This window comes from Megascapheus bottae, chromosome 22, assembly GCF_031878675.1.
Source record: "Megascapheus bottae isolate mThoBot1 chromosome 22, mThoBot2.hap1, whole genome shotgun sequence".
Classification (NCBI taxonomy): Eukaryota; Metazoa; Chordata; class Mammalia; order Rodentia; family Geomyidae; genus Megascapheus; species Megascapheus bottae.
The window spans coordinates 299,577-313,251 of record NC_143530.1 but is presented as its reverse complement, the minus strand read 5'-3'; the positions used below and the strand labels follow the sequence as shown (position 1 = coordinate 313,251).

The 13,675-nt window shown below is 39.7% G+C and overlaps 1 long non-coding RNA gene across 2 annotated transcripts in view; it reads left to right on the top strand.

Moving 5' to 3' along the window:
- The window catches only part of LOC150047536 (uncharacterized), a 113,886-nt gene that overhangs the window by 69,720 nt on the left and 30,491 nt on the right, over positions 1-13,675 (top strand). The gene's annotated exons all lie outside the window — the stretch shown is intronic.

The window sequence follows — 13,675 nt, the reverse complement described above, 5'->3', positions numbered from 1 at the left end:
TTTTAAGTTCCGACCTTAAATACTCTTCTTAAAACTTGAAGTTGCCAGAGGCTACATTCATACAAAATAGTAAACAAATCACATATAGGATAAATGAGAAAGGATTAACATTGCTTAAAGTCATCATGATAAGAACTGATTGACATTGCTTAAAGTCATCATGATAAGAACTGATTGACTTTGCTTAAAGTCACCATGATAAGAACTGATTGACTTTGCTTAAAGTCATCCTGATCAGAGTTACTTCCTTGTGTATACAGTTGTGTAGGTCCAAGGTCAGGTCCAAGGTCATTGACCCCACAGTCGGTCCCCAATAATCCTGGAGGTCCTTTCAATTAGCTTCACATTATATGTCCTTATGCATCAAGATTTTGCTCTATTGCAAATCTCTGCTAGTAGAGCCCAAGGTTTCTACTGATTATGATGAATGAGGGAAACCATTGAGCCTAAGTTCCTTTGAGTCTGGCTTACTTCACTTAATATGATTTTTTCTATGTCTTTCCATTTCCTAACAAATGGGGCGATGTCATTCTTTCTGACAGCAGCATAGAATTCCATTGTGTACAAATACCACAATTTGTTGATCCACTCATCAACTGAGGGACATCTAGGTTGGTTCCATATCTTTGCTATGGTGAATAGTGCTGCAATGAACATTGTTGTGCTAGTGGGTTTAGTATGTCCTTGTTTCTGGATGGTTGGGTAAATGCCAAGTAGTGGAATTGCTGGGTCATAGGGGAGTTCTATGTTTAGCCTTTTTGAGGCACTGCCACACTGCTTTCCATAGTGGTTGAACGAGTTTGCACTCCCACCAACAGTGTAGTAGTGATCCCTCCTGGCCACATCCCCTCCAGCATCTGTTGTCATTTGTTTTCCTGATCCTGGCCATTCTAGCTGGAGTGAGGTGGAATCTTAGAGTTGTTTTGATTTGCATTTCTTTTATGACCAGAGATGTTGAGCATTTCTTCATGTGTCTATAGGCCATTTTTGTTTCTTCTTCAGAGAAGACTCTCTTTAAGTCTTTGGCCCATTTTTTAATGGGATGGTTGTTGCTTTGGAGATTACTTTTGGAGTGATTCGATTTTTTGAGTTGTTGATATATTTTAGATATGAGGCCTTTGTCCATTGTTTGGTTGGTGAAGATCTTCTCCCACTCTGTAGGCTTCCTGATTAGTTTAGTAGCTATATCCTTTGCCATACAAAAGCTCTGCAGTTTAATGCAGTCCCACTTATCCAGCCTTTCTCTGATTTGTTGTAATTCTTGGTCCTTATTAAGAAAGTTTCGACCTGTGCCAAGGAGGCCTAGTGTATCTCCTATTCCTTCTTGTAAAGTTTCAGTGTGTCAGCTTTTACCTCCAGGTCTTTGATTCATTTGGAGTTAATTCTAGTGCAGGGTGACAAAGAATACACGTAACTATTGAGCCCCTGTGATCCTCTCCTAAGCATATCCCCCTTTGGTCTCATTGTGAGAATGACTATAGAGTCCTGTCTAATTTATCATGAGAACTGGACTTCTTTTTACCAGCCACCACATGGATTCTGTGCTCAGTTGTCACTCACCCTAGCCTCATCTCTGTCCTGAGTGTAAAGCAGCCCCCACACTGCTGTACACCAGGCAGGCTCTGTCACACACACCTCCCCCATGTTCCGAAGTATGGCTATAGTGTCTTCTTTTACTTCAGTGGTCCCAGAGATGACTACTGGCCCTTGATTATGCTCAACTGGGATGGGAACACTTGAAGTATGCCCCCATCCCTTTTTGTTTTGCTTGTTTTTATGTAGGTTCCTGTGCTTTTGCCTAGGCTGGGCTGGGTGGTGACCCTCCTATCCACAGTTCCTGCATAGTGGGATCGTAGGTGTGCATTCTCTCAACTGGCTTGTTGGCTGAGATAGGGGTCTTGGTAATTTTTGGCACTTCAGTCCTCTCCATATCTACCCTCCATGTACCTAGGAGTACAGATGTGTGTACTGTGATGGATAAAAGCTTTTAAAGAGGAAAAAGCATAAGTAAATAGGTCTATAAAAATCAGAGAAGCCAAACACATCCAAGATATATGGGTGAAGACATAATGTCTTGTCAAAATGTTTGTATGTGTAGTTTTCATTAGTTTTATACATATTATGTTGATTTAAAGAAGAAATAGAGGTCAAGCATGGTGACACACATATGTAATCCCAGCCTAGGCACAAACATAAGACCTTATCTGAAAAACATACAAAAGAAAATGGGCTAGAGTATGACTCAAAAGTAACTGTACATGGAGTAAATTAACCTATGAACATGGTATGGGACAACTTCTAGAATGTTTTATTTAGCACGTCTCTGATCTCCTAACTTAACTCCAGGAAGAATGGATGTGGGCTGACTTGCTGTATGCGGCTCATTGTTCTGTTGATCCTAATGTTTTGCCTGTGAGTAGATGTAGCCTGGTCTCTATTACAGCCACTGACGCTAAGCTCCCTCTCAGGCTGCAATTCTGGGTTCTTTGTGCCTTGTCTGTCTGCACCTTATGCCTGGGAAACTTAGGGATACTTCTTCGAGATGAGATTTTTTTTAATGGCTTGCTTTTAAATGCACAATGATAGGTTTTCATTTGCCTGGAGGTTTTAATAATTTAAAAATGTTGTTCTAGTAATCAAAATGAAATAACTTTCTGATAATTACCTCAGTTACTTTTCAAGAGTCAGTGATGAACATATTCACACTGGGAGGTATTAAAAAAGTGATTAAATAGAATTTTGAATTAAATGTATTTTTCTCTTTGCCATCTGTTGCAGTTGCTTCTTAAATTTAGTACTGCAAGAAATGTAGTACTTGTGAGAAATGCAAACATCAAACTCTATTACAAAGCCATAATTATTTTTTTAAAAACACCTTGATATTGACCTGGGTACCAATGAAATAGAATCAAAGATCCAAAAAAGAGCCCACATACCTATAGCCACCTACTCTTTGATAAGAGAGTCTTTTCAACAAATAGTGCTGGCTGAATTTGCTATCCACATGTAAAAAACTGAGGTTAGATCCTTATATATCACCCTGTACCAGAATCAGTTCCAAATGGATCAAAGACCTCAGTGTAAGACCAAATACCTTGAAAATATTACAGGAGGGGATATGGCAAATTCTAGAGCTTCTTGGCACCTCCTAATTAAAAATCCAGAAACACAATAAATCCAAGAAAGACTGGATAAATAGGACTGTACTAAACGGAAGAATTTCTGCATGGCAAGGGACATAGTTATCAGGATAAATAAAAATCCCACATATTGAGAGATCTCCACTATGTATACATCAGACAAGGGCCTCATATCTAAAATATACTTAGATCTCAAAAACTTAAACTTCCTCAAAACATATCCTCAAATAAACAGCAACTCTATCAATAAACAGGCTAAAGACTAAAGAGAGACTTCTCCAAAGGAGAAATAAGAATGACCAATAGACACATGAAGAAATATTCAATATCTCTGGACATAAGAGAAATGCAAACCAAAACAATAATGAGAGTCCACCTCACTCCTGTTAGAATGGCCATTATCAAGAAAAGTAGTAATAACACATTCTGCTGGGGATGTGGCCAAAAGAGAACTCTACTACTCTGTTGGTGGGAATGTAAATTTGTTCAACCACTCTGGAAAGCAGTATGGAGGTCCTTTAAAAAACTAAACATAGGGGGCCAGGAGTTTTGCCTAGCATGGCAGAACCAGAACTTGGGCAGGGGGAGTGTGAGAAAATGAGGGAGGAGGGTAACAGTGACCAAAAAGAAATGTATCCATTACTATACTTATGTAACCTCTCATGACATCACCTTTACAATACTTTAAAAAAAAGAAAGACTAAAATACTTTCAAGACTGTGTTGCAAGATAAACTAGTTGTTCTTTCTTTTTTGTTCATGGAACATTTCACCTGAAAATATAACAGAGAAAAGCTATTGTTATTTGGATTTGGATATTCTGGAAATATCTTCTTAAAAAATATAAATAAAGCCTGGTCATCAAAAAGAGTCCATTTCTATAAATAAGATATACATTGTTGCTTTGTTTAAAGTATTTAGGCTGAAAAAAATCCCATACTTTCAAAATCAGATGTATTCAAATGCTTTTCATTGCAGATGTTACTATGTTGGAATGACATTTTCATTTTACATTCCAAGTGAAGGTGTTTATAATTTGCAAACTGTGTGAGGAAAATGCCTTCTTTTTGCTGGAAAATCTTATAAGAAGAAACATAAAGTCTTATTTTCATTTCTTCACCATGGGGTACTTTATCCAGTCATGATCTGAAGAGTCAGCTAATTGTCAGTTAATGACATTCCCACAAGTGACAATTTACAATCACATTTAAAACAATATAGGGGGCCAGGAGTTTGGCCTAGTGGTAGAGTGCTTGCCTAGCATGCTCGAAGACCCGGGTGCAATTCCTCAGTACCCCACATACATAGCAAAAAGCCGGAAGTGGTGCTGAGGCTCAAGTGGTCGAGTTCTAGCCTTGAGAAAGCCCAAGGACAGTGCTCAAGCCCTGAGCCCAAGCCCAGGACTAGCAAAAAAAAAAAGTTTAGGACACATTCTTTGGGCCGGGAGTTTGGCCTAGTGGTAGAGTGCTTGCCTAGCATGCACAAATACCTGGGTTCGATTCATCGGTACCAAATACATAGAAAAAAAAAAGCCAGAAGTGGTGCTGAGGCTCAAGTGGTAGAGTGCCAGCCTTGAGAAAGTCCAAGGACAGTGCTCAGGCCCTGAGCCCAAGCCCCAAGACTGGAAAAAAAAAACCAATATAGTAAGAGCAAAAGTTTGGAATATAAAGATAAAAAATAACAAAAACAGACAAATACCTTATGATATGATAAAAGCACATATATGTAAATGTGTAAAAGGCACTTTACTTGTGAGGAAGTCAGACCTTGGGAAAGGCTACATAGAATGCAACATTTGGATAAAACAAAGCATATCTCAGTGCTATTTTATGTTAGGTGAGAAACCATACCAAGTTTTAATCTGTTAGGAACATAGAAATTGAATCTTTGGCTCAATAATTAGTAATTTTTTATTATTAATTATTTCCAAATATAAGTATATGCTAGGTTATCAGAGGAACATGTGTCAAGATTTATAAAGTTGAAATCACTTGAACTTTAAGTGTGGATGTTGTCTGTCTCTTACCTTCTCTTACCTTCAAAACAGGGGCAATGTTGTATAAGAGTAAGTGTAAGAGTTAAGTAAAGGGTCCATTATTTAGATCTCTCTTGCTCCCTGATTGTATGTAATATAGACAACAATAAATTATAAGCTTGAGTCCCGGATTATGAAGCCATTGAAAGGCATACAATGAAAGTGATGTACAAATTGAGAGGATTTGTCTTAAAATTTACGGATGGGTTAAAAAGGAATCCCAGGCTGGGAGTTTGGCCTAGTGGTAGAGTGCTTGCACAAAGACCTGGGTTAAATTTCTCGGTACCACATACATAGAAAAAAAGCCAGTATGGTGCTGAGGCTCAAGTGGTAGAGCTCTAGCCTTGAGAAAGTCCAAGGACAGTGCTCAGGCCCTGAACTCAAGCCCAGGACTGGCAAAAACAAAGTGTGGGGGGGGGGGAAATCCCAGACATTGTTATGGCCAATTATCCTGACTAGATTTCAGTCCCTGACACCTTCTATTGGAAAGTGTTCTGTTTCCCAGAGCCTAGACAGCAAGGCCTTGTAGCTGTGCTTGAGGCAGAGCAGTTTTGTGTTGACTTCTGAGCACATGGATTCTCAAGTAACCTGGAGGTATGAAGGTGGAATTTCAGATAGAGATTTATGTGGGTCTCCATCTTGCAGAAAGGTGATCAGCTGGTGAGCGGACTAGGAAGAAGACAGAGCAAGATCCATCTTTGGGAATCCTACCGAAGAGAGGGGAGCAAAGCATTGAAGGGGAAATAGAGAGAAAAGAGGGGTCCTCTGCCCACTGCAGAAAGAGGTGGAGCCGAGGTCTCTCAGACCTGAGGGGTCACCTCCTGCAGTGGGGTCTGCAGAGCTGAGGGTTCACCTGTAGTTTGGCATCAGTTTGGGCCCATCACTTTCCATCTTTGGCTGCCATTCACAAGGCAGCATTCCTTGGAGGTGCTACAACTGCTTCTTAGACCTGCACAGGTTACTACCACAATTTCCATCAGTGTTAACTTATTGTAGACATTCGTCACACCTGCAATCATGGAACACGTCTACTAGTGGATGACTTAACCACCAGGTATTTCATCTTAGAAGCTCCCATATACAACTGGCTGTTATACCTGGCCTCTGGCTATTCCTGAACCCTAAATTTGTTTATTCAAACTCATTTTTCCAGCCTATTAGAGAAAAGGGAGCTAGACAACTCTGCTGTGCAATAATGAGTGAGCATTTACTATATCACATATCTGTGTAAACCTTGCAGAGCCAAGTTTAATATAAGGTTGATAGTCTTATATTAAACCTTAGCAAAACACTTTAAAATTCACCAATGAAATCTCAGAATCACTTTGTTATGAACTAAGTTCTCAGTATAAACACACGATATTTTCTCAAATATCCTGAAAAATATTTTTCTAGCTATCAAGAAAATCTAAATTAATAATTATGAGGAAACACCAGAAAAAAACACACACATACTCTTAATACCAGGTCCCCTATAACCCACACTGAATGGTGTTTTGAGACATAATTAAATAGCATTTGAAATAATAAGATATGTATTTACCATACCATACCTATCCTATTTACTAACACAATGAGGAAACACATCATGTGATGTCCAGGAAGATTTTTCTTGATTCCTGTGGCACATCATGATATGGATGCTAGCTGGACATTCTGTAATACTATTTCTTGCTATCAGATATTGTGAAAACAACATAAGACTTAAACAAGAATCCACAATGGAGCTGAAGGCTTCAGGCACACTATACCCTGTCTTTATCTTGGCTCGCAGGACAATGGAAATGAATTCAACTTGCAGGTTTTTTTTCTCAGTGTTTATTTTACTTCTAATCTTTAGCATCCATGAAAAAAAAAACAAAACCACCTCTTACCTCTGGGCTTGGAGTTTCCCAGTTGTACATAAATTCTGTTCTAAGCATTTGGTCCTTGGCTCCATAATGCCCCTTGCTTTCATGAATTCAGGGTTGAAGCCCAGGGCCATGCAGCTAAGACAAAAAAAAACTTGAAATGTGCTTCTGTTTGCTTTTTTTTGTAGTTTTTTTCAAAGCATGGAACCATATAGATAACATGGAAATGCTTCCTTAACCAGGGAGCTTCCATTCTGAAGTAGAATCACAGCACTTTTCTGCCTTCTGGATTCTCCTCAGTGGCCTTATTATCATGGTAGTCTGTGTCACCTTGGTGTGTTTCTTGGGGAGCAACACTTGTAAGAAGCAATGGCAATGAAGATACCTTCATATCCCCACCACTTGTGCAAAATAAACCACACCCAGTCCAAGACCACATTTATGAATCCAAGCCCTGGGGGTCACTCTCCTATGTTCTGTTACAGCATCTCTCAAGGGCAATGGTGAACATCTATATTCATTCTCTTTTTGAACATTCTCTTAGCCTGAATTCCTGCTTCAGAAGTCTTATGTGTTATTGAAGTTATATCATACCCTTTGCAGGTTCACTTGCTCCTATCTAGGAGATGATAAAATTTATCACCTGTTCACTTGAAAACTTCTTTCTACTTCTGTTACAATAAAACTCACTCCAAATGCTTTTGGTAGGTAGGAAAATGCTTTAGGTAGGTGTTTCTTCTTTCCCCTCCCCTAGTAAGCCACCACCAACTTGAGCATTTTCTGGGGTCTTTGTTGGACCAGCAGAACCTTTACTCCATAATCACAAACATCAGCTAAGGCCCCTGTTGGACTGCCTCCGTTGAATAGTGGAATTCTGAGTCATTGAGAGAAAGTTGTGCCATGGAAGAGAGCAGGGAAGGTGATGAATTCAGATTTTGACCGGATAGATTGCTGAAAATTGAGGTTCTGAAGTATTCATTTCCAAAGATTGTTTGGAAAAGTAATTCTGGGCTGGGAGTTTGGCCTAGTGGTAGAGTGCTTGCCTAGCATGCACGGAGACCGGGGTTCAATTCCTCAGTACCGCATACAGAGAAAAAAGCTGGTAGTGGTGCTGAGGCTCAAGTGGTAGAGCTCTAGCTTTGATGAGAAAGCCTAAGAACAGTGCTCAGGCCCTGAGTTCAGGGCCCAGGACTGGCAAAAATAAAAGTGATTCTGGATGTACTTTCTGACAGTGATGATTAGAACCCCAGTGTAGGTTAGTTAGACATGTCAACCACAGATGTAGAAGAGGCAGGAAGAAAAAGAACCTCTCCAAGCCTGATGCTCCTGGATTCTCAAAGCTGCCCAGGTTGTTACCAAGTTGGAACATTTGTGGAAAGCCCCTTTCATTGTTGCTGCACCCCAGTGCTACTCTGATCTCTGTCTGTATAGGAAGAGGAACACTGCATGGTAGACTGTGGTAAGCAGATTCCTTTAATGTAATCTTCCTGAGTTCTCCAAATGGATATTCAGGACAACAAACTAGATTCATGAAGTGCATGAATGTACATGCTGCTCATCACACATTGTCCACTCTTATCTCTATGCAAATACAAAACTGGTCCTTGGATTCCACAGATTCAAATTCTGCTTGATGAAGTACAACAGAAGGCCATTAGAAATAGTGAGTGGAAAATAGCTGATGGCGTCTTTGTGGACATCTTCACCGAATGATGCAGGACCACATGATAATCCAAGTTCTCAGCAATATCCCAGCAACTAAAATTCCATGGTGGCTAGAAACAGGCCACACTCATTTTAGTTTCTTTAGCAGTCGGTCCAGATTCAGGAGAATTTCTACTGGTCTGAAATGAACTGGAAAGCTCAAATAACTGGTATCTTGCTCAGAAATCTGTGGTCCATTTCTACTAAAATAGCAAAATAGATAATCTCTTCTAACTGAGCCATGGTTTAAAATGCAATTAATTTTAGCAAGTTATGAATTAAAATGTTTATTTTACCAGCACTTATAAAGTTAAATCCTGATATTATTTTTTGTGAAAGTACAATTGCAAAACTAAAAAGAAGAAAAACAAAGGCATAAAGCAACCAGCTTGAACACTCTTCCTCAAATCATTGTAAAATAGAGGACAGGCTTTGCTTTTTAACAGCCATACAAATTTAGTCTAGTTAATGTAGTGATTATGTCTGTCTTTAAGGATAATGCAAAGCAGGCCTGGGCATTGGACTACCTCAGTGTAGTCTCTGCTGCCAAGGAAGTCATAGGTGACAGAGTACTGGGCTGTGCCAAGCTGCCCCACACAGAGATGTATGGCTGAATAGCACTAACTATTCTCTGTTCCTAGTTTTTGGTTTGTTTGGGGGGTTTTTGTTGTTGTTTTTGGTCATAGGGCTTGAACTCAGGGCCTGAGCGCTGTTCCTGAGCTCTTTTGCTCAAGGCTAGGACTCTACCACTTTGAGCCACAGCTCCACTTCCAGTTTTCTGGTGGTCAGTTGGAAACAAGAGTCTCATAGCATTTCTTGCCCTGGCTGGCTTCTAGCAAAATTCCTCAAATTTCAGCCTGCTGATAAGCTAGCATTACAGGTATGAGCCACCAGCTCCCAGCCTGTTCCCAGTTTTTTTTGTTTCTTTGTTTGTGGGTCATGGGCCTTGAACTCGGCCTGGGTGCTGTCCCTGAGCTCTTCAGCTCAAGGCTACCGCCCTACCCTTAAGCCAAACCCACTTCCCATTTTCTAGAGGTTAATTGGAGATGAGTCTCAGGTCCTTTGTTCCTGGGCTGACTTTGAACCTTCATCCCCAGATGTCAGCCTCCCGAGTAGCTAGGATTACAGGCATGAGCTACTGCGCCTGGCCTCTGTTCCTAGTTTTGTTGTTGTTGTTGTTGTTGTTTTGCCAGTCCTGGGGCTTGAGCTCAGGGCGTGAGCACTGTCCTTGGACTTTCTCAAGGCCAGAGTTCTATCACTTGAGCCTCAGCACCACTTCCAGCTTTTTTTTTTTTCCTATATATGTGGTCCCGGGGAATCCAACCTGGGTCTTCATGCATGCTAGGCAAGCACTCTATCACTAGGCCAAACTCCCGGCCCCTGTTCCTAGATTTTAAAGAGATTATACTGTGGCTTGCAAAGCATGTTGTTAGGTAGAATTTTCCATCCTGAGAACTTTGCTTTCCCTGTTGAATATTTTTGAACATGAAAATTCTCAGAATGGCTCTGGAATTTAGTGTGAAGTACAGAAAACCTATAACATGTAAGATTTGAAACAAAGCAAGAAAGTAACTTCATCTGGACTCAGTGGTGAAGAAAAAAACCTGGCACATTCCTCTATACATTTTTTTTCCTCTATACATTTATATGTCCCTAATGAGAGATATCGATAGCATTCTTCTAATAAGGAATACAAAACCTTCCTCTATTTTACAATGATTTGAAGAAGAGTGTCTTTGCTGGTCACTTTATACCTTTGCTTTTCTTCTTTTTCTTTTAGTTTTGCGATTATACTTTCCCCAGAAAATTCTAATATCAGAATTTCACCTTATAAGTACTGATAAGATAAGCATTTTATCTCATGACTTGCTAAAATTAATTGATAATTAATTGCATAATCCCAGTGTATTTTTCCAGCTTCTAAAACATTTTAACTGATATACAAAGCATAGAAATTACACTACTGTATTGATTAAACCTATAGATTATTTAATATTTAAATCGGGTTAAATGTCATGATTTCCTCAAACAATTGTCATTTTTTGTGAAAAGTTTCTGTCTAGCTCTTGAGGTGTACAAGAGCTCATTGTCACTAACCACACAACAGGACCTCAGAGCTGCCCTCTGATCTGACTGTTCTAAAAACCCACTCCCCTGGCTTCTGGACAACTCTACTTTCAATTTCCTTTGTGGATTACCCACATATGACCTCCAGGCCAACAATGACAAATAGCTGTGGGTGAGCAGTTCAACCATGTGTCCCTGCACCTGTGGTGGGGACGGCCTAGCCAGCACTGGGGTGCATGCCCCACGGCAGGTTTAGTATTCATTCCCCGAAGAAACTCCATGGTAGTCCTGTAATGGCTGCCCTTCAGAGCATCTTGCCTGTTTCTTTTGTTGTTGTTGTTTCTGTACCTGAGACAGCCTTGCAATGTAACCCAGTCTAGACTCAAACTCATAATCATTCTGCTTCAGCATCCCCAGTGCTAAGATGACAGAAATTGAGGGCACACCCATCTTCATCACCCAGGATTGAAGCTATGAGTGTGAGCTTCCTAGAAAAATTGAGTCCTGTTCAATAGAGTCCTGTAGATGTTGTGATTCAGAGCTATGTCTATTGAGTCACTTTTTCCCTGCATAGACATATTTAGTTATCGCAATTAAGTATATCTCATGAATTACTTCATTTTCAGTTATATTGACACTCTGTTTTTACCATAGGCAGTCATGAAGTTGCATTGTACTAAAAAAAAAAACCAGCAAAATAACCCCTCATTTAGTGGGACCCCCAGGTGCCATCTCTATACTGTGAAAACTCTGATTCTCTTGCCTATCCACAGCCTGCCTCCATTCTTCAGCACAAGCCATTAGCTGAGAACTGGAGTGAAACCTCATTACCCTCACACTGAAGTACTTCCACAAATGTGTTGGAAGAAATTTACTAGTCTACCCTAAGGCATTATTAGAGAATTAGTCTGAACTACATTTGTCAAGACAAAAGAAGAAAGAACACTTTGTGGTATGTTCTGCATTTTTAATCATGTGCTCCATCTCCTCACTCATTCTCAGAACTCCATAATTGGAAGACATTTTTAATTTATGTAAATGTGGCTTCGCTTTCAATAACTTTAACATACAAACCTACAGTTTCATGGCTGTTTTACTATTTAAAATGTAAATACAAGCAATTACTTGTTTATAGAACAAATTTGTCTTTGATATACATATTGCATTTGTGGAAGACATATTTTTTGTACTTAAAGAAACAGGATATTTCTAGAATTAGTTAGTGTGTGTTGTAATATATATGTTTGAGTACATAGAATTAATTTTTTCTAAATGAAATAATTACAAATGAGTGGAAGAATTGCAAAATGCACAGATTATGGAAGTAAAAATATGGTGAATCTCATTATAATAAAATAACACAAAACCAGTGATACACTGAGACATCCAAGAAAAACCTTGAAATATAATATCTTTTCCTCTAAGCAAGAAAAAAATAGTCTGCCAGAAATTATCAATGGATATATAAAGTCAAATAGAATTTATAAATGTGTATTTGGGAAAGTGCAAAGTTAAAACGTATTATTTATGCTTTCTCCTGAACTAAAAAAATTTGTCAATATATATTAAGTATAATATAAAAGTATTTTTGCTTCTGAGCACCCATGGTTCATGCCTGTAATGTTAGATATTCAGGAGGCTGAGATCATGAGCCTCTTATTTCTAATTAACCACCAAAACAAAAACAAAAACAAAACAGCAACAAACTGAAGCGGAGCTGTGGCTCAAGTGATAGAGTACTCACCTTAAGTGAAAAGGCTCAGAGACCTTGCCCAAACCCTGAGTTTAAACCCCAGGTCTGGCACAACTACACACAAAGATAAGTATATTTGTGAGTTTGTTTGATTTTCTTTATTCTACAACACAGTATAGATAAATGTTTTAAATAACATCTTCATATTTTGATCACTTTGGCACTGAACAGGAATAAAAATTGTGAATCTAAATTCTAAAGTCTTGTCACAAGCAAGCTGGCCCATGTGGCCACATGTGTGACCCTGAATGCCCCTGAGGCTCATATGGCCCTCACCAGTAAGACTGGATGGGATTCTAGCTTTGAAATGCTTTTAAGGCCAATGCTCTTAGCTTTACTTTAGCCTCCTTTGTCCTTTATTGTGACCTCTATATGTTGTTACTTGATTAAAAAAAATAAAATGTGGGCCAGGAGTTTGGCCTAGTGGTAGAGTGCTTGCCTAGCATGCACGAAGACCCAGGTTCAATTCCTCAGTACCACATACACAGAAAAAAGCCGGGAGTGGTGCTGTGGCGCAAGTGGTAGAGCTCTAGCCTTGAGAAAATCCAAGGACAGAGCTCAGGCCTGAGTTCAAGCCTGAGGACTGGCAAAAAAAAAAAAAAGAATTTGGCTGCCAACTTAAATACTGATTTGTAAAACTCATTGGCGAATAAACAGAGAAATGAGAAAGATGCTCTTTTCCTGTTCTTTCAATGCAGACCTCCAAAGCACAGGGAATTTGTCCTTAGCTTCCATACCAATGACAGTTAAGTTTCCTCACCATATCACGGCCTGCCCCCTGACTAGGATGCCAGCTCTTAAAGCCTTCTTTCAAAGCTGGACACAGTGGTACCAACAGCACCTGCCACTTGGAGGCTGAGGCAAGAGCCTTGTGTAAGCCCAGGAGTTCAAGGACAACTTTAAAAACACAGCAAGAACTAGGATTTTTTTTTCTAAAAACAAAACAATGGAAGTGGCTCTATGGCTCAAGTGGTAGAGCCACTTGAGTGGCTAGAGCCTCTTGGGTGGTAGAGCCTCATGAGCAAGCTCAGGGACAGTGCCCAGGCCCAGAGTTCACACCCCACGACAGACAAAAAAGCCCCTCAATTCCATGATCAGCCTTTAGCCCTGTGATCAACCTTCAGCCA